The sequence below is a fragment of the Habropoda laboriosa genome, unplaced genomic scaffold (assembly GCF_001263275.1).
Source record: "Habropoda laboriosa isolate 0110345459 unplaced genomic scaffold, ASM126327v1 scaffold541, whole genome shotgun sequence".
NCBI classification, from domain to species: domain Eukaryota; kingdom Metazoa; phylum Arthropoda; class Insecta; order Hymenoptera; family Apidae; genus Habropoda; species Habropoda laboriosa.
In genome coordinates this window covers 6,634-33,479 of record NW_017100692.1, presented here as the reverse complement: position 1 = coordinate 33,479, position 26,846 = coordinate 6,634, and the positions used below count along the sequence as shown (strand labels likewise).

At 36.2% G+C, this 26,846-nt stretch overlaps 1 protein-coding gene across 1 annotated transcript in view; it reads right to left on the bottom strand.

Moving 5' to 3' along the window:
- Positions 1-23,467, bottom strand: part of LOC108576932 (leishmanolysin-like peptidase) — a 43,815-nt gene extending 20,348 nt beyond the window's left edge. The window contains exon 1 of the mRNA XM_017940008.1: positions 23,393-23,467. The gene's annotated coding sequence lies outside the window, so the exon portion shown is untranslated. The remainder of the gene's footprint in view (positions 1-23,392) is intronic.
- Between the last annotated feature and the right edge of the window lie 3,379 nt (positions 23,468-26,846).

Here is a 26,846-nt window from a genome sequence, read left to right as displayed (position 1 = left end):
GAATTCTAGAAGCAGCAGCAGTAGTCCGATGTGCTTCAATAAATCCAGAAATCCACGTCGATGCTCCTGGAAGTCCGCCAATTATTAGACAGGATGACGAGGATCAGCGGTGGCGAAGCGTGCTAGCTCTTATGCTAAATCTAATTATAGGCGACCCCCATGTAACATGGCATTCTAACAACACGGTTTGAGAATTGGGGAAATTCTTGTACAACACGAAACGTGATAGGAATTTTTAAACGCAAGCGCAATCACTGGATACATCGATACAGCACACTTTCCAAAACCTTTTCGTGTTCTTTCTCATAAACTTTCTCTTTCCCGACTTCCGTAGATTTTCAGTTTCCATTCTTTTGCCTTTTCACTTTTACGGATTTTGTTTCTGGTCTCGAGTAGCTTGGAAAGGTATAGTCGATGGAGGAAATATAGCGAAATTGTAAAATCGGTCAAGCGTCGAAGTTTGCATGTTCTAGTATATAGAGAAGCGAATCAACAAAAACCTGAGAAGATAAAAGCCCGAAATCTCATTTAGGATCATATAAAATATGCTTTAGCTTTGATTCTTGCTACATTTCTTCCACCGACTATACACATGTGGTGTCCAGCCTTACGCGAGTGCGAACGACACTGTTTTCTACCAATTTTCTTTTGCCAATGTTCTCGGATAAGTATCAGAAAATAAGGTATCGTAAACCAAAACTTAGAGCAAAAGTAGAATATTCTTTAATGTATCTTTAATCATTTCTTAAGTTCTCATTAGTCCAAAAAATGCAGGAAAATTCTAATTTTTCGAAAAGTGTCAAATTGTAATCAAGAACGCAACGTAAGAAGCTTATTTCACGCTTTTTTGAAATACTCGAACGAAATAAACATTTCTCGTTTTAAACGCATCGCATACTAACTTGTTTGATTAGAACGAACTTCGTCGGCTTCTAAGCATAAAACGAGATTTACAGTTTTGTTACACAATTTACACAGATCCGATGTATTTTTCATTCGCATCGAAAAAATATCGGGGAGAGAAGAAATTCGGATAAAAGGAACGTTTTTCGCGCGATAGGATATTCACAATGAGACGGTAGAACAAGATTACTTTAACATTTCAAGATTTCACTTGGCAAGTCAGAAGTTGAGAAGATACCAAGACGGAAAAAAGAAAAACACTCGGATATCTCATAAAAATATCAATGCCGTTTTACCTTCTTTCTCGCGAGGTTTCCCTTTTCAGCGTACGAACGTGGCAGCTGAATCGTGCATCAAAGCGGTAGGATTCATGGAGAGCAATGCAATTTGAGACCTGTGAACGTACCTGCACGGAAGGACGAAAACGCGATATTTCACGGGAGATTTTAGAAGCATTCCATTTCACTGACGTTACACTGACAACACTTCGGATACAAGTCAAAGTTGGAAATCCAATAACTGGTAAAAGTCAGAGCAGCGAGAATTCACATATCTCCTTCAACAATTGAGATTTATAAAGCACCAGTATTTATTACTTTTTCTTTCCGTTATCCTCGTTCATTTACTGTCTGTTACCAAAATTAACAATAGACGAATGATTTAACTGCAATAACATTAACGCAGCGAATTACAGATATTTCGCCTATTGGCTCCTATCTTCTTTACTTAACGTACAAATGCCACAAAGGGCGTTAAAATCCTTTTCTATTGTTTGAGAGTTTTAAGCGTTTTAGCCTACGTACATCTCGAGATTCTTCGAGTAATCGTTTAGCTAACAAGGGAAGTTCGGCAACCGGAAAATTACAAAACATTTGAAACTTTGCAGAAATGTAGCCTCAAGTGACGCTAATAACGATTCATTTTTTGTTTCGGTAATAAAGCGGTCCTCGAGTTAAAGACAAGAAATTAAAAAGAAAGTGAAAACTTAACCGTTGCGTTCCTATAAGCGTTTTGAAAATTTGTTTGCGCTATATGCTGCAACCTTGTGGTACGCTTCGATCCTTTACACACGTTCATCTTAATTTAATAAATCGAATTTTAAAATGATACAGCCAACGCAACAAATTTTATACCCGTGATGAAAAATTGACAGTCCGTCATACACGTTACGTGTTAAAATTCGTCGCAGTGAAAGGGTTGAAACAGATGGTGAGTTTTCGTGTTATCGTGAATATTTACGAAACCGTGCAAAATATGGGGAAAAAGTTCAATTCAAAGTTGTACGGTTTTTGGTGTCTTACATTATAGTGATAAAGAATCTTTGAAAGAAGAGAGGTGGGGGTAAATTTTGAAAGAAAAAGAAATGTTTTTTGAAAATTCTCGAACAGCATAATACAGGACATCAAAAACGACACAACATCGAATTTAACATGAGTTTCGTTAGAATTTCTTTAAGTGGATGTTTTCACCCCGACGACCGTTTCATAGCTGAAACAAAAAGTGGTTTCGTTATTAGCGTCACTTGAACTACATTTCTGCAAAGTTTCAAATTTTTTTTGTAATTTTCCGCTTGCTGAACATCCTTTGTAAGTTATTCCGGTGGTTTAGCAGTCTATTTGAATATTCATTTGTGTAGTCTGCAATTTCCTCTTCTACCGATGTTATTTCAAGATTTTTCCTTAATGTGTTGTTGACAGTATTCATTACGACAACGCAATTATTAATCGATTTAGTGCCATTTTCTTATCCACCGAGTACATTTATTTGCAATTTGCAACGATTCTGAGTATTTTTTTTATTCCTATTACTTTTGCTCGACAAATACGTCGTCATTAGGAAAAGGAACAAGAGATCCTTAAAGAAATATTCAACAATTCAATATTTATATTGCATTTAATTTAATTTAATTTTAATTTATCCTAATTCAATTTAATATTTTCAATTATTTTGTTCTTTAATGAATATTTAAATTGGTACCGACTTTTATTAAACATTTATTGGATATAAAGTTACAACGTAGCGAAAGTTTTTAAACGAATTGCTGCAACAGCATATTGAAGGAAACAAGAATACCGATACTTCGTACAACGTCAAATGGTATTATCATAACTCTTAAGAAAAGTTCAGAACGTCGCCTTTATGTTTGTACCCATCGTAGAGAACACTCTCGGATGCATGGAATTTTTGACTAGATACGAGGCGAATTTCTATGCTTGAATAAATGGCGTAACTGAAATAAAAGACGAAACGAAACAACGAATCCAGCAGAAACAGAAAAAAGAAATTCTATTCGGCACTCGTACAATTTTTTTAGATTAAAAACTGATGCTAGCAAATCTTTCTCTAATTCCATCCTTTCTTCCATTATTTCTGTCGTTATTAATAAAAAACATTCACGGATAAATTATTTCATCTGAGTAAAATGCTCAAGAAAAGAACTCGATAAAATAAGATTCTTGTTTTAATTGTAATTAACTGTAATTAATTGATAAAGTGAATATTCAAATTTTCGATGCGCAAAAACATGTGCTTTCATTAACGAATTAATTCTAAATCATGAATGCTGCTTATATTCAATGAAAAAAGTTTTGTAAACAATTTACTCGTATTCCGTTATTACAAATGTTTCAACTTCAAATTCAGCCACATTTCGAGAGGTACTCTTTTAATATGAACACGTGCCTTGATCTTCTTTACTGCCTTGACATTAAGCCTTTAAACGAGTTTGCTGGAAGTAATCTTTGCTTTGCTGAATGCGCAATATACAGTAGCATTTCTGTTAACGATTATAGGAGTTTCCTTAACGCGACTTTTCAATTCCTCCTTTGTATCTATAGGCGCAGAAGGAGCCATTAAAACGACAATGCGACACTGTACACTTCCCTTCGAAAATACGTACATTTACCTATACAGTATCTATTGTTTAACCCTTTCGCGACCAGCGAGACGCTTACACGCGTCCCACTTGAATACTCAAGTCAAAAATTCATCTCAATTTACTATCCACACTAGAAAGGATTAATAGTACAGTGGGTCATCAAATGGTTAGAGCCACCTGTGAGAAATTGACGGTCTTACGTTGTAACGATAAATTTTCAGATGGAAACCTAGTTATACTGATTTCTTATTGTTTCGTTTTCATGAAGCGTTGATGTTTACAAATTGCAAACATACACTTGGCAACACTTTTAGGCAATATTATCTGTCGGTATTGAAAATCGCCACTTGAGAACCACGTGGTACAACAGTTCTGTTTGTTTACAGATCTTGGGCATTTAAATTTTTCTTGCAGTGCTTTTACTACTTATAGTAAATTACTTAAAATGTATCGAAAGAAGAATCAAGGCTGTAATTGCAGCAAAAGGTAGCTCTACCAAATACTGACTGTATTTATTTTTTTACAACATAAGCTAAGTTCAACTGTTTCGTGTCTCTTTAGTGAACAATCGTTGATTAAAAATGATCTAGTGTGAAAACCTCGATATTGTAATTTTATTTCTACACAAAAATAATTTGATCGCCTACACTGTACAATCGCAGAAAAAATGTTAATGAAAATTGCGTCGGTAAATCTAAATTATTCGACACAATGTTACATATAAGAAATAACGTGTTTCTTTCGTAGGCAACATAGATACTATCTATTGTATTACACAGCGTGGAGGTTCTTTTTAATACTAGTCAACGTAGGAAGATTTCCGGTGTGCTTTCAAGTAGCGGCGCACTTCAGGATGAACAATTGGCATTGGTTGTCATGGTCTTTTCTCGCCTCGTTTCCTCACCGTTTACCGCCAGAGAAAAGAAAAAGTGCGGCAAAGTAGAGAAAGGGAAAAGAAGAGAAGAACCAAGGTGCAGAGAAAGAGAAAACTGGATGAAAGGAGGGGGAAAAAAGGGGGTATAGAGATGGAGAGATCCCGAAGGAATCTGAAACAAGTCAACTGATCCCACGTTTGCTCTCTCTGCCTACCGTTTACGTTCAAGCGCCTGGAACAAAGCTCTTAACTTCCGTAATTTCAATTTCAGATTATTCGTCTTGGTATTGCTGTGGGTACAGATCTCGCGTGCATTGTCAGCTGCAGTTGTTATGGGACTTTCAGCCGGTACAGTTCAAATTGAATTTCCACTTGGAGATTGACTGTTTAACACTTTAGACCGATCAACGCTTATATCCGTTCGGTGAATTTTTAACTCGCGCTTGCGACGCGAATAGTACGTGAAATGTCTGCGATATACCGGGTGGATGTCTCCGGAAGCACGAGAGTAGGAGATAAATTTTTCTGGTAAAAGTTGTTCGGTAGAGAAGGAACAAATGGACTGTGCTTTTTAGATGAAATCGCTTAGGAGATATAAAGGTAATCTTTGTCAACTTTTATTCGAAAAATTTCTTCTGTACTATCTGTGTTATACTATACAGAATATTTCCGTTGTTTCTAATTTTCAGGATCTCAGAGATCCACATTCAGAGATTTCAGGATCATGGGTGCTATATTTTTTTAATCGCTGTGTGATAGCCGCTGTTACGGAGATTTCTGCATTCTATCATTAAACTCTTAAACAGTATAGTGTAAAAGTAAAAAGATAGCTGATCTGTTTGTATCGACGCTCTGCCTTTTCACAGGTCATCGACTTCGTATGATTTAATTGATAAGGTATATGTGATGGATCGGCGAGACTGTTTAAAAGTCATTCGTGCCGAAGAGTGCGTTCCCATTTTTCCTTAAGCCTTCAAAGATCATTACAAGTGGTAGTAACACACGGAAATCGACATATAAGAAAAATTTGCTTTCCCCTTATTTTTAACTGTTTCAAAAAATAAAACATATTTTACTTTTCTCCTGCAACGCTTCTATAAAAGTTACGAAATAATCCGTAATCTAATATCCCAAATTGATTTCAATTCCTGAAAAATCGATACGAGAACCGTTTTGAAACCGATATAGAACCGAAAAAAGTAATGGCTCCTGAAACCGATAATGGACTCCGGGTTAGAAACGTTAGGATCGATTTGTACTTATTAATGGTAATATATTTCGATACAATACAACTATTGTTCGTGGCGTACAGAAGCACGCGACATTTGATCGCCAGGATAGAAAAAGAACCCTGGCACCGTTATTTCGGGAAGTCTTTTACATTATTGTTGTTTGGTGGTGGGAGGGTTGCCTGTGCCCCTTACTTACAGGATGATTAATCGCGGGTAAACCTTCTCCAAGAATTTGAACTCGGAGTGAAAACAAGCATGACTAATTTGTTTTTGGTACAACAGCAGCCCGGTCGCGTTTATCAGAGAACGAATCGATAAGTTGGTTTTTCGTTCAACGCGAGATAGAGGAGAATCGTAATCGAAACAGATACAACGAGAAATTTCGGTGGCTTGTAACAGTCTTCTCCTCGGAATAAAGTCTGTTCGTAACTGTTTCAAGAACCGAAATCGATATCGTAACTGTTTGCAACCCCTGAATCGAAAATAACAGGTATATGGTGGAAAATTCATATCAGACGGGATTAATGCATCGCGTGTATTGCAAGTCGCTCCCGTACAATCTTCGCTTACATTAGAATAAGAAACGTGCATGGGCGTGGAACGTAGAACCTCTTAACGGACGAACAGTAGCTATGGTAACAAAGCCTACGCTTTGCCTGGGAACAGTACGCCCTTTTATACACCCGTAACCTTTCGTGATCGGCAATCTCCAAGATGATAGTTTCCATTTTTATCAAAGTGTGTCTCGAACAAAATAGCAAAGTGTTCGAGTTATTTTGAACCGGTTCGTGTTGGTATCGTGATTAACAATCGTGTTAAGTTTGCAGCGACATATTTTTGAATACGATATTTCATCGAGATCTGTGGTATTTATTCTGTCACGGTGTGTAAAGAATTAAGAAGGAAATTCGCTATTTTAAACGAGTAAATGCCAACACTCCTAAAGAGCAAGAAGATATCTCAGTTTGAAATCATTTCGTATAGTACCTACTGTAGAAGCAAAAGCAGCTCTCTTCTACGTCTGATATATGGCTTGCTGTTGTATATACAGGGTGTCCCAATTTGGTTTTCATCAAACTTTGTCAGTGTGTTCTATGGGCATAGCTAAGGAAAAAATGTTATATGAACATAGGTCGTTTGAAGCTTTATTTAAAAGTTATAACAATAGTAAGAAGGTAATGGTGACGGATTTGCGGTTTTGATACGAAATAGGAATAAATCAGTAATATGTACATCTAGGTTATTTCTGCAAGCTGTGTAACTTTGCAGAATGTAACTTCTGCCAGTGCCTTCGTAGTTTTGTTAAAACCTTTCAACGAAGCTTCAAACGATCTATGTTTATATAACATTTTCTTATTATTTGTGCCCCTATAACATACTGACAAAGTTTGATCGGAAAAAATTGGGACACCCTGTAGATGAAATTCTCATTGAACCAAAAACGTGTGAAATTAAAATCACTTTGAACGGCCGTAAGCTTGATATTCTAGCACATTAAGAAAATTTAGACGCAAATCCTGTATATTTATTTTTGGACTATGTAACTTTGGGATTTTCAGTTAATATTTCTGCTTATAACGTATTTTAAGTTGCACGTCTTTGGTTTAATAAATCAGCGAACATTACTGATTGCCTTAGTTTAAAGACAAATTTTCATGTTCATATTCGGGGCGAAATAGGATGGATTAAAATATACGCTAATATACGCAAAGGAGCACATTAAGGTTCGGTAGTAGAAGAAATCAAAGGGACGGGACTTTAATCGCAAGATTAAAGTTTCTGGAGTGGAGCTTCGAATTAAGGGATAACCGGATCTTGCTTTCCAACAACGAGAGAGATAACGAACCGAGTCTGAACCTTATGAAGCGTGATGATTTTCTCGTAACTTTTAGATCTGTTAAATCCGCCCCGATGCTCTCTGAAATACATCGAGCACCTCATTACTCACCCACCACAGGTTCCATGTCTGCACTTTTGCAATTTCGTAATCTCTTACGCATCCATAATTTCGTCTTCCATTTCCTTTGTTAAATCTCCCTTGCAACAAAATTATACGACGAATGAAAATTTCGCACTTCCACGAAAAACATTGAGAAATACAATATTGAAAACCGCTCGAAAATTTTGAACTTCTCGGACACGTATACTGAATTCATAAGATTCTCCGGATGAAAATGAATCTACACAGGATATAAATCAGGTCACTTTTTCAGCAATCGATTGAAATATCTCGAGCAGCGAGAAGGAGACGTGTGATAAATTTTTTAAGGGTGATTTCATACTGATTGCTATTAAATTCAGTCCGATTTATGTCGTGTTTGAACTCATTTTCATCGAGAGGACCTCGTCAGTCCACTAGTACCATTTTTATAAAGACAAGAAGAAAATTATAGAAATTGAAATTTTTGGTTGGATTTAAGAACGAAATGGAGAGATTCTATAGGACGACTGTTAACTTCCGAACAACAAGACTGCAATCGAAAAGTCGCCAAGGAGAAAATCACGTGACCGGCCAATATATTTGGCCCAGACTAAACTAATGTAGGAAGGTACAGTCGATGAAAGAAATATAGCGAAATCGTAAAATTGGTCAGGTGTTTACACGTCAAAGTTTACGTATATCGACAAAAGAATCGACAGAACCCTGACAAGATAAGATCCCGAAACTTTAGTCAGGGTTATATGAAATATGCTTTAGCTTTGATTCAGACCTGATCGAAAAACGAAAAATATCGTATTCGACTCTGAGTATTACTGCATCAATTGGTGCTTCAATTTACGACCTCGCTGTATTTCTTCCACAGACTATACTTAGAAAACTGTGCCCTAAAATGGCTCTCCTTCGTTACAGCGACTGACGAAAGCTTTGTCAGTTGTAAAACTGACTAGCATTTGTGTCCTAAGTTTATGTCAAAAATTTTTCAATCCGACGAAAATAATTCACGAAGGATAAGAAAAGTCGAAGGAACGGCGTTTTGTCGTTGAATAAGATACACGTTACTTGAATTTCATCACAAAAGACGGTTTACGATATTTCAGGAAAATCCGCATAACACGAAATGTCCAATGAATCAGAAACCTGATAGTGATTTACAGTTGTCTGGGGATAGAGGCAATGCGGACGATGCGCAGGTCTCATGGGGCTAAAGGGAAACCATAAACTTTGTACTATACAGGGTGTACCGTAACTCCTCGAACACCCGGAAATGGGGGGTTGCTGGGGTGACACTGAACAACTTTTTCCTTTACCAAAATGTTGTTTGAAGCTTCATTTTTGAATTATTAACGAAAAACACTGGCCAATCAGAGCGCGCGTAGAGCCCGCGCTCAGGGACGGGCGAATAGAGACTCATCCGCTGGCGATCGAACAAATGCGTACGCGAGACTTCTCGGTTATCCATCGCTGTCAAAAAAATTTGACTTTGCACCGCTATTTTTTTTTTTGTAAATTTTCACTTTATTCACATTTATTAAAATTCAATTATAATTTTAATTTCGATTTATCACGCCATGTCACACCATGTCACGTCATTCAAAAATGAAGCTTCAAACAACATTTTGGTAAAGGAAAAAGTTGTTCAGAGTCACCCCAGCAACCCCCCATTTCCGGGTGTTCGAGGAGTTACGGGACACCCTGTATATACTGGTAGAACTTTATGGACATTATGCATAGATCTATCACAATCAGCGGACTTCCGGAGACGTTTAAGAGGGATCACTGTTGTTCGGTATGCCAATTGCACCTTACAACTGATACATTTAGGAGCTTACGTTACTATAACTTGTTTCCCGTATTTCTGCATACGTAACATCGTAAATTGTTCCACACTTTTACATACTGTTGCGAGCAACGTGAATAACTTCACACAGCATGCTGGTGCTTGTTCCGGAAATAGGAAGGCAAGTACGAATTATCAGATTTCTGACAGTATGATAACATAATAACATAACTAATTACCTGATAATTATAATTACTATTCCAATCTTTTGTATAAATTCTAATTCTCTAATTTTTCATGTTCAAACTGTTAAACCGATTGAAACGAGTGTCGTCAAGTGTATCAAGAGATCAACGGATAGAGAGTATACGGAGAGATTAATGGAACGGTTCACTCTGAGCATAATTTCACCGCATAATGTGAGCTGTTTTTCAATGAGAAGAAAAGGAAAGCGAACGAGAGTAAATATAATAAATCAATGGTACCATCGATCGTTCTAGAAAATGACGCGAGCATGCAGATAAAGAAGAGAAATTTAACAAATAGAAAGAGAGTCTGAACTGTACAGGATGTGCTCCGTCCACCATAGAGGGGTACCAAGTCGTCCCTTCCACATCGTTGCATTCTGCTGCAGCTGTAGCTCCGGGGCACTTTAATTCTGGAGAGTGCATCCTTTGCATCCTAGCGGAGCCGGCCAGGTCTCGAAAATCAGCAACCGGAATCAAATAGGGAATAAAAATAAAGCGTCACCGCATAAACTGAAGTGAAGGTCACTTTTCGACATTCGTCCATGTTTGAATTTCCTAAAAAAATTTCCTAGTCATACCTACGGGAAAATTACTCATGCCGGTGGCACAAACGGCCCATAACAATGTCGATTGTCGAACGCTCGAACATTAAATTATGTACCAAACGCCGTCGTGGAAAATTGAACACCTGACACACACAGGGTGATGCAGGACACGTGAAAAATAAGGAATAAATTTTCTCGTTTGAGGTCGTTATGTTTGTCCTAAGCGCATTTCAAATCTCTCTCTTTCATTTTCTCTGTCTCTCTCTTTTCATTCTCTCTTTGTCTCTCTCTCTCTCCTTCTCTGTCTGTCTTTCCTTCTCTCTCTCTGTCATTGCTTCTCTCTCTCTCTCTCAACATTTTCGGGTACACTATCCCACTCAACGTCGCTCAGCCGAAACTGTTCCCGTTTCCCTCGACTATTCCGAGAGACGTGAAACCAACCCTTTCACATGTTTCTTCACAACAGAACCTCGCTTCGCCGTCGTCGTCGTCACCGCCTTCGCGTGCTCGTAGATGCTTCCATCCCAGACAAGCCCCCATTTGTAGAACCCGAGGAATAATTTGAACGTCTAAAGCGGGAGTAATCGAACCAACAACTTCTGACTGGCAAGTTGGAATTTTATTCTCTTAGCTTAGCCAACGGATCCTTTTAATTTCCTCGTTGTTATTGTTACCTACTGTTACTGTTACCTGAGTACAGGTAACCAATTCCGTAATCTTAATTCTCATAGATGCAACGATCGAAGTGAAAATTAACCGTTCAAGTAGCACCGTTGATGTTATAATTAGACACGGTATTATTCGTAACAAAATGAAAGTTGCAACAATAAAAAAAGCTATCGTAGAATTTTCCATAAATGTTAAGTTTTACCCCGGAACAGCAAGTACGAACTGTGCTCATCGTATATCACTCTAGTGGTATTCGTGATTTAATTATCAGCAAAAAATGTTTTCGCGCAGTACAGGAACTCATTAACGGAGCAATTCGTGAAGAGGTGTGTATCCGCTTGAGTATGCGAGCTCTCCAGAAAACAATAACTCTGATTTATTTCGCAGTAAAAATATCCGTCGTTGAGGTACGCGTATCTATAACTCTTCTTTTCGCAACCATTCTCAATTTGCATTTTAATGTTTGACTAGATAACGATAAAATATATTGAAATTTATTTCTTTAATTAACTAGCTAATACGCGCGAACAGTGTTATTTATACCTGTCGAGTGTTTGACGTGTAATTAACGTTGCACAATACAAGAGAAAACTGTGAAAAATTTCCGTTGATAATTTTCATTTTGTTAATTTCATTTTCAAAAGAGAATTTCGAAATTTTGTTCTTACGAGATAAATATAAGTACATTTCGTAAAATATATCTGTGTGATACTTTATTATATTGCGACAGGCAGAAGCAGAATTTAAATAAAATTATTTTGTAAAATTTGACAACTAACTCCAATGAATTATACACGATTCTACGTTATTTCTAATAATGTTGCTGATTTATCGAGACAAAACTGGTTGATTTAATTAGAAAAGTCATAAAACTGATATATTTAATGTTAAACGCCTAAATTATTAATTTGAAACTTACCTTTATCTAATTTGTGTTTCCATTGCACGTTCATATACTAGGTATTCGGTAACATAATTTTGAAAATATCCATTCTTACCTGCAAAAAGAACAAAAATTAATTAGTACAATTAATTAGTAGAATAATTTCAGGAAAAGTGAAATTTGTTCGTTCAAATTTATGTAAATACGCATAGTGTTAGTGTTCAAATATACTATCTTCTAAAAATATCAAATAACACATCATTCACATTAGTGGCAAAATATGAAAAAAAAGTTAGAAAAACTAAGTTGCAAACACCATCAAAAGAGCGACTTAATCAAACATTATTAGCTTCTATAATAAGTCATAATTAACCACTCGATTAATTAAACGATTAATACCTTAAACATGCCAACTCGTCCTTTTACAATGCACAAAGTTACAAATAAATATCACTTCAAGTACTCTATTCACTCTCAATGTAGGATATCTAAGATTGCAATTAAAAATCTTATTCGTAAGTTTAGTACAAGAATAAAATTAGAAATAATCTGCAATGTATAAAAAAAAAAAATTATCCTCTGTAAATCAATCGCACAATCGTCACTAAAAAATGAGAGAAAACAAAAGGAAACACGATAATGGGGTAAACGCAGACGAGAAATTTCGTCGGAAACAGCTCTTCTCTACGATGATTTTCGAGATTACAGAAGTACAGTAACAAACTCGATCAGCCGAATCTCCTGTCGAAGCTGAGGCATAATTTACGGAAATAGCATTGCCAATTATTGGCGCTATTAATTAGAAACAGCTCGTAAAGACTGATGCGAGGCTGCGTGAATAATTATGCATTCACTTTGTGGCGCTTTGATTCATAGTCCAGCGATGTAGGTTAATTCCTTTAATGCGAGGGGGATGCGTTTGATTTCATACCAAAACTGCTGATCTATTTCTTGATCCTGTCATTAACGTGGACTAGTACACGTATATACATTTCTATCTGCTAATTGGGCCTTCCACGTTTATCTACTTGTTAATATCTCTACATGGAACAATGATTATTACTGAAGCACAATTGGCTGGAAGATTAATGTGAAATATTGCAATATAGAAGTACAGTCGATATAATATATTGAAATATTTTTCATTAATTGTCTGTGAGATATTTTCTGTAAATATAAAATATTGAAATATTTTTCATATTCGATGTAACTTTCGAACAGTATTTACTCTTTCTGGAATTCTCGTACAGTATATGTACGTTCTCCCATTTGGTCTCGCTTTAATCAGCGAAATTTTCATTGGGAGGTCCAACAGAACAATAATTATTCACATACTTCCCGATACGTAGCTTATTGTAATTCCCAGAATTTATTGCAAAGGAAATTTCAATCGAATAAACGAGTACATCCTTCGGTCTTAATTTTGAAATATAATCGAGTACATTCTTGCGGCTTAATTTTGAAATGAAATAAGGAAAATGGTGAAAGTACGAAGAATTGAGTTCAAAAGTTCTGTTATTATTATTCTCAGTTGCAATCCAATTTTTGTATCGTTTTTTTAAGGTTCTATTCAAAATCTAGCGCTATTCCTGTGCACGACACTTGGATAAAGATTCTACGCGTCATAAACAGCATTTGTTAATATAATTTAAGAAACTATGCAATATGTTTTCTGCATTCAGGTAAAACCTGTTTACGTAGAAGTGGATACCGCGAATTACTGCAGCGTCTGACGCATTTGAATTTAACTCCTCCAACTGTCGTATATCGTTAAAATTTTCGTACAAAAAATTTAGCATAATTCGTATAAAAATGTTAATATTCTCGTGTAAGATTAAATTAATGCAAAAATTACGCATACAATATTGTTCATATCTTCTCAAAAAAAAAAAAAAAGTTCTACAAGAACGTCCATTTTTAGGCTTCTCTCTAGCCGCACATCCCCCTTTAACACGTTCCGTGCCGGACCGATTTTCGGTGACTTTCCGTGGGTCGTATGCGTCCCACATTGTCGAGACTAACAGTTTTGCTTTTCGCCCTATATGTCTTCCAATATTTATAAAATTGCAAAAATCATTGTTATCAAGAAAAAGGTAACGTTTAAGATATGCTATAGAGCAAAGGAAAAATTTTTGTTTTAACAAATTATCGCCGTAGTTGCATAGTTTAAGTTAGTGGAAGGAAAAGGCCTAAATATCAGATGGCCTGAACGGAAAGACCAGAGTAGGGCGTATGCGACCGAAACGTGTTAACTCTTTCGTGATCAGCGAGATGCATATGTCCCACTTCAGTACTCAGGCAAAAATTAATTTCAATATACTATCCATTACAGACGCGGTGATCTGTATATAAATAACAAATTCTTGAAAAAAATAATTTCGTCCCGATAGGATGAAATATGCATAAAGACGATCCAAAAAGCAAAATCTAAAGTATCGGAAGCACTGATACGGCGAATGTGTAATTAATGCCCGTTTTCAACTCGAAACGTGTAATTTAGTAATCTCTGATCGCGCAGTGACTGCGTGTGAAATATACTACTTTTGAATAACTCACGACTTAATGCACCTCTCGTTTTGTGAATTAAAAATACAACTGTTTATCTACCGTATCGCGTTTTCAGTATTTATCACACTCTAGTTGCCATCTTTCTCCATTCTTCTTTTTTTTTAATTTCAGTGTGTTATATTATTTTGTAATACTATATTATTGCGCGCTTTATTTAAAAAAAAATCCGCCCGGGTTAAAGGAGAGAAATACTAAAGAGGATTCGCGATCCTCACAGGATAGAGGGATTTCAATGAAACGCAATTCGTTGACTTACGCAAATGTCGAAGGACGTTGCTATAATATATTTAAATGAATATTCAAAAGCAACGTGTACATACACATATACATAGTTTCATCACGCTGAATTCTACCGCAGGTGTCTGCAACGACGATTCCGCTGACTCCAAGTTAAACTCTGTGCACACGGTGACATTCCCTTCTAATCTTCCGCGATTTTTACACGCATATATAAATTCTCTGACAAATGAATGCACGCTTGCGTACGATATCATGCGCATTAATTTGAAGCGCGACATGTGTGCCAGTCGTGCGATATTTCGCCTGTTTGCTCGTCGAGAGTTGGCATTAAAAAGGATCAAGTTGATCGATACAAGCACATCATCGGTTACTGCCCTTCCGCTGTAAAACCCCACAGCACACTGGCCTCTATCTATTGGACCTTACCGATGGAGCAGTCGTTTGTTTTTCAAAAGAACAACATCTGTTTGTTTCGTAATTATTCTCTGCCTGCCTATCCGATGTTTCTCCGATGGATTTTTTTTAATCCACAGCCACCCATCGATAGTTATTAATTTATTTTAAAAAACGGCTTGCTTTACGAATACATCACGCGGTGAAAAAGGAGAAATATTCGAGAACACAATAGACGGCAGATTACGCGGCATATTCAACAATTTGCATAAAATTATTCACTGTTCTCGCGGAAGATTTTAACCGCGAATATTGTAACTAAAGGTTAATCGGTGATAGAATTTTGCAGAAGGTATTATTGCATAGATTAGTGATTTAACGCGTTGAATTTCGTGGGGGTCGTTGATAACCGGCGGTGCCAAGATTGGTGAAAGCATTTAATTTGAAGAAATGGTAATATTTGCAAAATTTTCATCTAATGCATCATACAGCGTGTTTAAATAATCCTATTTATAACTGCCGACATATTATTTATGCACATTGGGATGTGTGGTATTTAAATAAAAAATTCATTTAGGCGCCGTGGATGCGTTACACGTAGAATCGGTCCGGCATTCGACGTGTTGATATATTTGAGCCGGTTAATGCAAAAGTGGTGTAAGTGAATTTTTTGCCTATTTGATGTAACACCACTCAACCTTCATTCTGTTTTGTGCAGAAATGGTGTGAGTATATCTTCATTAGTTTCTCGGTGGATTGCAAGATAAGATGGACGCTATATGCAAGAATGGCGTAAGTCAGTCTTTGGTGTGAGATAAATGACATTGGACTTCCGGATGAATAAGAGCATAACGTTGTCGCTATCCACAAAGTATCCGTGTCATGCTCGTTGTTATTCATTTCACACATTTTATTCGCATTTCTTAAAATAATTTGTTTGGTAATTAACAAAGCAGTAGAAACGTAATGTCTACCTCAACAAACAGATTCCTCTTTTATCATCTAATAGTAATGACCTTCCCGGTTTGCAGAAAATGGCGTAAGTCAGAAGAATATTGAATAAAATGATTACATATACACTAGATTTTCGGGGTAATTTAAGGTATAACTATACAGTGACTCACGTAAAAGAGATCTAACATTCTTTCAAATTCCTGAATTTTACACAACTTTTACCTTATTTCTCATTATCCAGAATTCAACTTTTCTGACTTACACCACTTTCGCGTTAAACGGCTCATTTATAAACGCACGGGAAGGATGAAAATAATCTATTTACGCCGAAGAAAAAGAAGAAGGAAAAATGTTTCAATTGAGATTCTGCGTGCAATAATAATCGCATATTAGAAACATTGTTTTTGCTTTCGTAACACGTAACATCTTACTGCGCTTTCTAGGCCAACTCCGTTTCAATGAGGTGAAAGTAGGTACGTTGCAAAATTCAAGTTGAATGGCATGAGAATCAGATATATTGGTACGCATGCTATGCGCTCCGCCATTGTACGATGTGCGCGCTGTTTTGTTATTAGCTAATGGAATAATGAAATAATGAAACTCACGAGACAGCATTCCTGTGAAACTTGCACAAGTATGTTTGTGCTGTGAATACCGTCTTTTCTTAAAGTCGATCGTGTTCCTTGCCTATTATACATAAATGTGTGCCACGTGCATGTGTTCGCATATGTACAATAATTGTTAAGGAAATTCGTTCGATCATCATTTTACTACACATCGCTGAATTTGTTTTCATATTACCTCTACGATATTATGAAAAATAACTTGACTTCGATTTAAAAAAATTAAAGATGATTTTGAAGTTTCGAAAAATCCAAGTGATAAGAAAATATTGGATAGTGCACTATGCGCATCCTAACTCCGCCTCCTTTGTACATTATTCATCCAACAACCCATTTTCGCAGGAATCATTAGCCAATTCATGTAATGAATATTATTATCATAATAGTACGACTATTACTGCTGATTTTCGTTTAATTAAGGCATTCAGGCGTCGACAACTTCTATTCCGCTCCTCCCCCGAAAGTAATTCCCCTTAATAGTATTACAATATCGGTAGTGTTGCATTTTACGATTAATCACATCGTCGGCAGCTAAACTCGTGAACAGTTTGTGAGTGGGGACATTTACTTCTCCCAGAAAAAATTCTGTAGTTTAATAATAACAGTTGTTTATCTCTAAATTTGCTAGAGATTTTACTACACGTTTCAGCGATTAAATTTTGCAATTCTCGGATTTTATTTATTTACTTATTTAGATAGTTAATGGGCGTTGGCCTTCTGTTAATGTAAACAAAAGATTAAGCACTCCGAAAATTGGCAGATTCCAACGAAGTTGTCAGGAATAAGACAATTATTACAAGAAACTAAATACAGCGACTGTTGTTAATATTCGCACACTCTTTAGAACAGTATAACTTTTTTTAAACTAGATTTAACGACGTAAATGTGACCTCTACAATTCCCTTCGCGATCCCCACAAATTGCAATTTTTTCCAAATTTCTTACACACGTCGTCTAGTACACTAATCCTTCTAACTTCTCAAAAACACTCAAGTCGTTGAATCTAATTAAAAAAAAAAAAGTTACACCGTTCTAAAGAGTGTCCGAATATCAGCGGGAGTCACCGTGCATAATTAGATAATATTTGCAAGTTTGATATGAAATTCGCAGGTGATTCCGACACCAAATAATTACACAGCCGAGGTAGCGAGATGCTTGCGTTAGCGCCGTTGGCTATTTATAAAATATCGCCTGCGCTCCTAACATTTTTCAAAGAGCAAACGAGCCTGAACGTTTCGCGCATACATGCGCAATTTTCATCCGGTTCCCTCGGTATCAAAGGACTGCGCTCTAACTGGCCGTTTACATTTACGCGTGTAAATTGCACATTGGTCATCGTTTCCTCTCGTCCTTCGTCAGGTTACACCGAGTCCTATCCCCCCATCGGCCACTTGTGTCTCTCTCTAGTCTTCGTTTCACAGTCAATGTTTACGTTGGCGCAATGGAACGCTGCCACCGCCGCACAGGGCTCAGGGCCCAAATGCCTCTGAGCGGCATCCCGTAAATTCGCTGGCTCTAGCTCTCTGCTCGTAAATTAACCATAATATTCATATGTGCTTATCAGTACTGTTAATTACGCCATATGTACAGACATATTTCCGACTATTCAGATCTCGTAATGTATCATGTATCGTGTATCATGGGCCGGTAAGTAGGGTCGCTGCAGGTTCCATTTGTTGACGCAGTAGATCTTTAATATTAAATTATCACTTGGAATATTCTATCGAGGTTACACGTCTGGTTTATGAATTAGCAATTGAACAAAACACTGTCGTTTTTTTTTTTTTTTAACTGGTTTAATGGTTTGTGTTGGGGCTCTTAGTGCTTCTCGAACTTACGGACTGGAGGATTTGGATATAGAAGAGTCTCCTTGCGTGCTGATTTTCGCGTCCTTTAATCTAAATCCTTTATGTAAACTTGCTTTCTCTAACAGTAAACGTACCACGCCCGGTTTTGAAATCTGATTTAAAACCGTGCATCTGTTTTTTCCCGTTCTAGTTAAAAATAAAAGTGTAAATATGTCATTTTTTTTTTATTATTATTATCTGAAGACTATTTTCTGCGTTGTTTCCTATATTCAATTGACAATTACCTCTGTATTTCTTTCGGGAAAGTATGATTACTTCATGTCCGGTCATTTCACCGCCTACGGTAAGAATAGGTGTACATAAAGTGTCGGTACGATTAGTGTTAATCTAAGTTTATGTATGAAAAGCTTCATATTTGAGCAAATAAAGAAAAGCTGAATCTGAATAGTTGAATACTTGGACACAAGTTTGGATACTGAAGTACTCAGACTCGAATTTCGACACCAAGTTCGGATTACAATGAGTTTTTTAGAGTAATCGGAAGTCCGGATTGTCAGAGCTCTACTCTGTATTCATTATATATTTCTTAATATCTGGTAAATGAATTTCTTTTAGACATTGTTGCTAGACATATCAACGAAGCTACCATAATGTTTTTGGTGAATTTGTTGCGCTCTCATCTACAACCGAGAATCTTCCAAGAGTTTGATGGAAGAAGCTGTAAGACCCTTAACATCGGTTAATACAATTCTTAACTTCAGGTTAAAGTCAGGAGTCACTCAGAACAATTGGAATTAGTTAGTTTCGATCAGGAGGCTAAATCAATCAGTAAGGGGCAATGGAACTTCGATTTCTTTAAAGCTAATGAGGTTAATCAGGTTAATTAGCACAGCATTCAAGCCATAAAAAATTAGAAGAAACGATTCTACGTTTTAACTTTTTGTTTACGTCAGTTTTAATTCAATAATTTGTTATCTAGGACCAATTTCTCAAATTACACTTATCCAGCAGTTTTCTGAAAAACTGTTGATGTATTTTGAGATATCGACTTTTAGCAAGTAGGCGAGCAGTGTAACTACCTCAACAGTGCATCAAAAAATAAAGGACCTCGAACGAGAGGTTTTATCATAATTTCCATTTTCATTACTGTACGATATTTATATTACCAGGAAATTGAAGAATAATTCAAGCAGAATTCGTTGAATGAAAGAGGCAATTCATTCGTCTTTTAACAGTACAATAGGCTTGCAAATTGTAGAAAAAGATTTTAGGGTTAGATGTTGACTATTGAAGTGAATAAAATTGTATATAACGGAAGTTGCAATTATTCGAAACCTTTAAACAATTTTTCGCAACGCAACAGTGTCTGTAATTACAATATAATAATTGTTATCAAGAAAAATGACATCACGACTAACGTTTACCCGATTTGTTTCTTTATTCCATAGTCGAAATGCCTTTGGCGCTTCCGAATAATCAACAAAAGTGAGTTTTTCAGCTTGATGGTCCAACGTTCTCCTTTGTTTCTCGTTCTTCATGAATATGCACATAAGCATCGCAGTCAAAAATGTGCAAATTCCCGATGTCCGGTTCTTTTGAATACCATAATTCATACGGGGTTGTTTTCTGTTGCTTTTGTGAGCAATCTGTTTCGTCCGTAGTTGGTTGTATTTACTACCTGTCCCTAATACCTTTTGCCAAGATTCGTATCCAGCAACATGCATCTTGACATCTCGAGTAACGATCTATTTTTCCGCTTTGCGACCCCGTTTTGCTGCGGTGAATAAAGTAGCTGTACATTGCACTTGTATTCTTTGATTTTTCAAACACACCAAACACACATTGACATATTCCCTTCCTCGATCTGGCCTTTGTCTTCTTGCGTTTTTTTTAGTTACCATTTTTACAAATTCTTTCAAGAAACGCGATTGCTCCCCTTTTGTGGCTCATAAGATACGCTAAAATCTTCAATGATTGTCAAGACACCCTTTTGGTGACTTGACGTCACAGTTTACACGAGCCTGCAAACTTCTGTATAGATAAGGTCGCTAGAGTTGCCTGAATCCTGTTTCTCGATTCCTTCAGAATGAACGTAGGTGCCATTTTCAATTTTTTGCAGCACTTACAGATCTCTCACCTTCTATAGTCTTTCATTTTAATGTCTGTTGTCAGTCCTTTTTTGCGAGAATCTTAACACTAGAACAACCGGAGCTGAATGTGGTAAATTATTTTCCTTCTAGTGTATTTAGATAAGGCTATATAAAGAACTTCGAAATTAGAATGGAAACTAAGTTGGCATATTATTTCGACAAAAGTCATAATTTCTATAATTTAAAGTAAGAAATCCGAAATCCGTCGTTTTGACGGGTTTTGTAGTTCTAGTGTTAATTGCGTCCGGATCTCGGTGCCCAAAAGCGCCTGTGACATGTTTGCCGGCAACCCTCCGCGTACGTCGAGCGTTCGTGGCCCCGCTAGCCACGCAGGCGCTTTCGATCTCTTTTATCTTGTACAACTCTGGGGACATTTTCGTTGTAGCCCATAACTTTGTATCCCCCACTCATGATTATTTTCTTTCGTATTCCTATTCATACGCGACAATTGGTATTTCCATTTTATCTCGTACACCTTTGGGGACAATTTCGCTGTAGCCTGTAATTCCCCGTTTTATACCATTTGTATGCTAGCTTTGCAAGTTTCTTCATCGACAATAAATTAGAAACGATGTTAAGAATGTACAGCACGTCATGCAGCTTCATTATAGCAATTTTTGTATGCCTACTGCGCACATGGCACTTCTGCCAGCTCCTCTTTGTCTATATGACGCATATGGCCTTCTCTTTTTGGGGTCGAAATTATAGAAACCATTGAAAAAATCCTCTCACGTTGTCGTACGACTCGACGAAGTATTAATTGGCGGTATAACAATCGAGCAACGATTCGACATGAGTTCAGCAGCGGTGAAAGAAAACTGTGTTGTGAAAATTTCCTGGGTTTTTGTATGTGTTAGGACAAAAAGACCTAAGTAGAGCTAGATGATGACAAAAGTAAAGAAAATACTGAAAAAGGAGAAAAACTGTGTGCCGTGAAAATTTGCTGGGTTTCTATATAAGTTAGGACAGAAAGACCTGAGTACAAAAAATACTGAAAAAGGGAAAAAACTGTGTGCCATAAAAATTTGCTGGGTTTCTATATAAGTTAGGACAGAAAGACCTAAGTAGAGAAAATACTGAAAAAGGAAAAAAAAACTGTGTGCCATAAAAATTTGCTGAGCTTTTATATAAGTTAGGACAGAAAGACCTAAGTAGAGGTAGATGATGACAGAAGTAGAGAAAGTACTGGAAATGGAAAATTCGTAGTAAACAGAGTAATTCGCATTCGTGCAAGCATGGTCGCCGCACGAGTTCTTCCTAGGCTACACTCTTCGAAGGCAAGATCCTTGAAAGTGGAAGGACAAAAAAAAAAAGAAGCGCAAACTGAAAATCTAAAGAAGTCGGAAAAGAGAAAGTTTGTACGAAAGAGGAGAAAAAAGTTTTCGAAAACGTGCTGGTAAAGACGTATTTGCAATAGTGTAACCGCTACAAAATACTAAACTTTTTATACCTTTTCGTTTTCCTATTCATAAGCGATAATTGACATTTTCTATCGTGATTATTAATTCACAAAGTCTGAAAGCAAAAGTTTACATCGATTCGATGTTCGAACCCTATTGTGAGCAGACATAAACGTTTGGCGTAAAACAATTGCAACGAGGTCCGATTCTTTGCCAAATATTATCCACGGTCATGAGTGATTTGCAAACTGAATAAGGCCGCATCAATTGTGAAACGAACCTGTATCTACACACAGACAGTGGACTGTTCTCATCTGGTGCCTAACAATAAGTGCTTTGTCTTGCTACGGAAATTTTAACGCTTTCTATTCGATTGGACCGCTATTGCCAATCTCCTGAGAGAGTACATCGAATGGTCAAATACGAGTAAAAATCGATGAATTCGACTTTATGGGTTAATTAATTCTGTCCTCTTTTTCATTGTCTGAACACGAACGACGCGGGGATTAATTATCGGTAACGGGGAAACACGATTAATTACCGGCGACATCTTCTTGGCAGCTGAAATGAAAATTGGTCTCGCCGTAATTTATGAAACATTGGATGCATTTCGCAAATTAATTTCAAACATATTCGTGTAAATCGGTAAAAGTATAGTTTCGCCAAATTTCAACGGTGATGAAAAATGTGTGTACCGAAGATTCTGAATTGAAATGCTTCCAACGTCACCATGAATTCACGGTTTATTTCGCGATTTTAGAGAGCATTCGTAACAATGTTTTCCATCATGAAAACAATACGTTTACATTGATTTAATTGAAAGTAAAGTTGAATAAAAATATTTGCGTCAATTTGAAAAATTGGGGTGTAATCCATTTTAAATGTATTGCAATATGATCTGTGTAGCATTATGCATTGCAATATTACTATTCATTATGCAGTGTGTAATTCACTGGAAATATCGGTCTAATGATTTTAAAATGGTAAAAAAATATTGTTTGCTTTAAAAAAAAAATATCACAACTAAATCCGAATGTATCAAAAAACTTTTATTCGCAAGTGTGCCATATGTATGTGTATGACGTTGTATAGTACTTAAAAAATTTCTTTACAAACGAAAGAAGAAAGATTAACAAATGTTACGGTGTAACATGTGTAACAGTAAAAGAGAAAATCTACAATATGACTTTTCAAAAATTAATTTGTAATATAAAAAATATTACAATACTTTACAAAACAGCTGGCATGTAAAGAAAAATATATCGAAATTATAAATAACGTGAAGTTGACAAAGTGCAAACTGACCTGTAGACGCTTTCGTCGTATGACAGCAGAATTCGAACCGGCTGATTAATGCTACGTTTTTTTACTTCGTGTGCTGGCTCTATGTGAACACCGTGAATGACCTGAAAAATAAAAGAGAATTAAATAATTAAACATATTTCCGACAATGACATTTCATAAACGATACAATATTTAACGTAAATATTTCAGATACTTTCGTAACATTTTTAAGTATTATTTCATATATTTGTTGTTATTTTCCAGGAATATCTCGAAAAGTAAACGATTGCGTTACTATGCCGCTGTATTATTATTCATGAAGATATTCAAATACTGTTTTAGTACATTGAAGCTAGCCGCACCTGAGACAAGCGAGGCGAATCAAAGAAACATGTAATTTTCAACGCGTGTCTGGCGTCATTTCGTTGATGAAATTTTTAAACGAACTTCAGCGAACGTGCGTTCGTCATAAGAGAGAATTATTTTCAATGTTTTACCATGTGAAGCAGCTGACAGACAAAAATGAAAAAAGATATTGGATTTTCTAATTTTAAGAATACGTAGAGTTGAGAGTGAACTCAATAAAATATTCTTCAATGTAATTAATAATCCTATACAAATTTTGTAATTATTTCCAAATGTTTCATGAACCATTTCTGAATCTGTTAGACATATTAAAAACAGAAATGAGGAGCATTATATTTAATCATATTGGTGTTCATATGGATGGGATAAATGTGATAAAAACAAATTTCATCAATTTCTTGAAACTACGATTGTGTTTGGGAAAAGTAAAGGTTCTATAATGAACGATCTGTTGAATAAAATATATAATAAATAGTATATTTCATTAACACTATATTAAGTTTCCGTTTCATGTATGTTGATTTCTCCGCGACGTTTCTTCATTATTTAGTCTCCAAGCATTGTATATGTAACAGAAGCTCGGCGAAACACCGCGAGAAATATTCTTCAAGAGGGAATACTCTTTCGTCGCAACACTTTTCCTCGTCGCGCTTAGAACTATACAGGGTGTTCGACAATTGTTGATAAAAAAATTTAAAGGGTGATTCTAGAAGCCAAAATAAGACGAAAATGAAGAATAAAAAAATTGCGTTTGATGCTTCGTTTTTTAGTTATTAACAATTAAAGATATCCCTGTGGCCGAGCAACCCTCCTTACACCGAAGAATACAGGTCACACGAAGACACGGGGAGCCCAGTGGTTCTCGAAACAAACGACACACATCCTCGTGCAAGTAGTAGAGAAAACTATAATATTCGGCGCCTTAAACTATCCGGCGACACTTTATAAGAAAATTCGTAGATTAAACATTAAACCTGCCTACTCGCAGAAATCCATAAGAGCATATCAAATCCCGCCCTATGAGATTTCCGAGTGGAGAGGATTAATGTCTTTGCCAGTCCACGAGCCTGCTCGCATAAGAAATTAACAAATGCACACACGACACACACGATACGCACAAGTCCCTGTGAAAAACAATCAGGTTAAGTGATCGCTCTTCAAGATAAATTTTCTACCAACAGTTATCCAATACCCTGTGTACTTTACAATTTAATCGGGTGGTCACTCATTGATCAATTTTCGAATAAAATAACTCAATGAAAAATAATATAAAAATTGATAATAGAATAGTAAACTTACTAATCAATATTACTATCGTGAATTTACTTTATATAATGTAGGTTTGTTTGAACGATGCTGAAAATGTACCGTGGCGTTACGTTAACTGTATTAGTTTAATCGATTTGAATTTCTTATTAACTTGAAATGACGTTCATACGAAATTAACGTAGATAGTTTCCATAGTATATCACATGTACTTTCCTCTCACTTGATTAACCATGGAGTAAGGATGCAAATTAGGGGAAGTCTCAAAGTTTGATAATTAAGAGAATAGTACTGAGTGTGCAGTAGAGTGGTTCGTAAGTTAGGTTAAAACATGCGCCGTATAGTTACCATTATCTTCTATACGTATATGCACTTTCCACTATTCTCCTCCTTCACCATCGTCCTTCGATCCAACCTTTGTAGTCCTATGCCCCCTGTAGTAGTAAAGTTAATGCCTGTTCTACCCTCTCAAGATATCGCATTACCATTAAGAAGCTTTTCGCGCAGGTTATAAACTTTCACCAAGTATAAGGCTAGATCGGTTTAAAACTTAACACGGATCCTTGCATAATTGTATTTCGAGCCAACTCCTCTTTAGTGACAATGAAACCAACCAATCTACCTCCTATGATCACACGATCATAATATAACGATTTACGTATAACAAGCCTGTTAATTCTGGAAAGTTTGTAGAATTATAATTATAATTTTGTTCGTTAATATTTACACGATTTTTATATAAATTATATTATTCAGGTTGAATATACTGTATTAACGGTTTAATACAACAAACACGTTCAGAGACCAGATCGCTAAAGGTATAACACAATTTTCCTCTAGCTTAAGTGCAGACTTGAATGTACACTTCCTTTAATAGGTATTAGGATATCCATTATGTTCGTGTAGAATTTAATATACCACAGACTACTTTGGCAATTTTATTTCTTAAATGACTGTGTTGTAAAAATAATTGTAATATAACTATTTTATTTAACGATATGTATGTTGTTTGTTAAGATTTTTTACAATGCTTATAATGTTATATAAAAAATTAAGATTTTTTTTTATGCAAATGAAGCTAAGTTAATTGAAGCTACTCAAATGCTAAAGTTTCCAAAATTCTCCTCATATGTGTAGTTCTGATAGTGAAATAAAAATTCTGATTTAACGGGTACTTCTTTGTTTTGTAACATTTTTACTATTTAAAAATTGCAGAAGAAAGTTGAAAGTTACGTTTATATCCTCTGAAAAAATTGAAACTTTTCATTTAACAGTTACCTGTGAAACAAATTCCCAAACTTTACCTATTTTTATACTCCTCATCTTAGATGTCGTTTAATAAACTTTTCTAAATAATAAGATATTAATTAACAATTTATCCATAAATTTATCGTGAAATGTTTGCGGAAAACAGACTGTAACAACGTTATTATTGCAATAGAATATTTGCGGCTGATCATATATGTATAGGTAAGACCACGAACAGTAGACAATGTTCGTATCATTTCCGCGTTGCATCCTGCCACACTGCTACTGTACTAACGTTCAAGTGCATTTGCCGCATACATGAATCTACCAGAACGATCAAAGTCTGTCCCACGGCTCCCAGCTTTGTGTTATGCTTACATACATGTAGGACAATCGTGGGCCACGTTAACTGCATAGGAAGCTCAATGTAGCGAGCACATGTACAGACACATTTCCAAACACATATGCATACCCATATTCAAATACATGTTTGCACAAGGGAGGGCTACCCTTATGTTGCTGTCGGTGACACATGAGCTTTAGATAAAGGCATTCTTGTGCAAGGCGTTTCTCTACAATCACAGCTTGTCTCAGA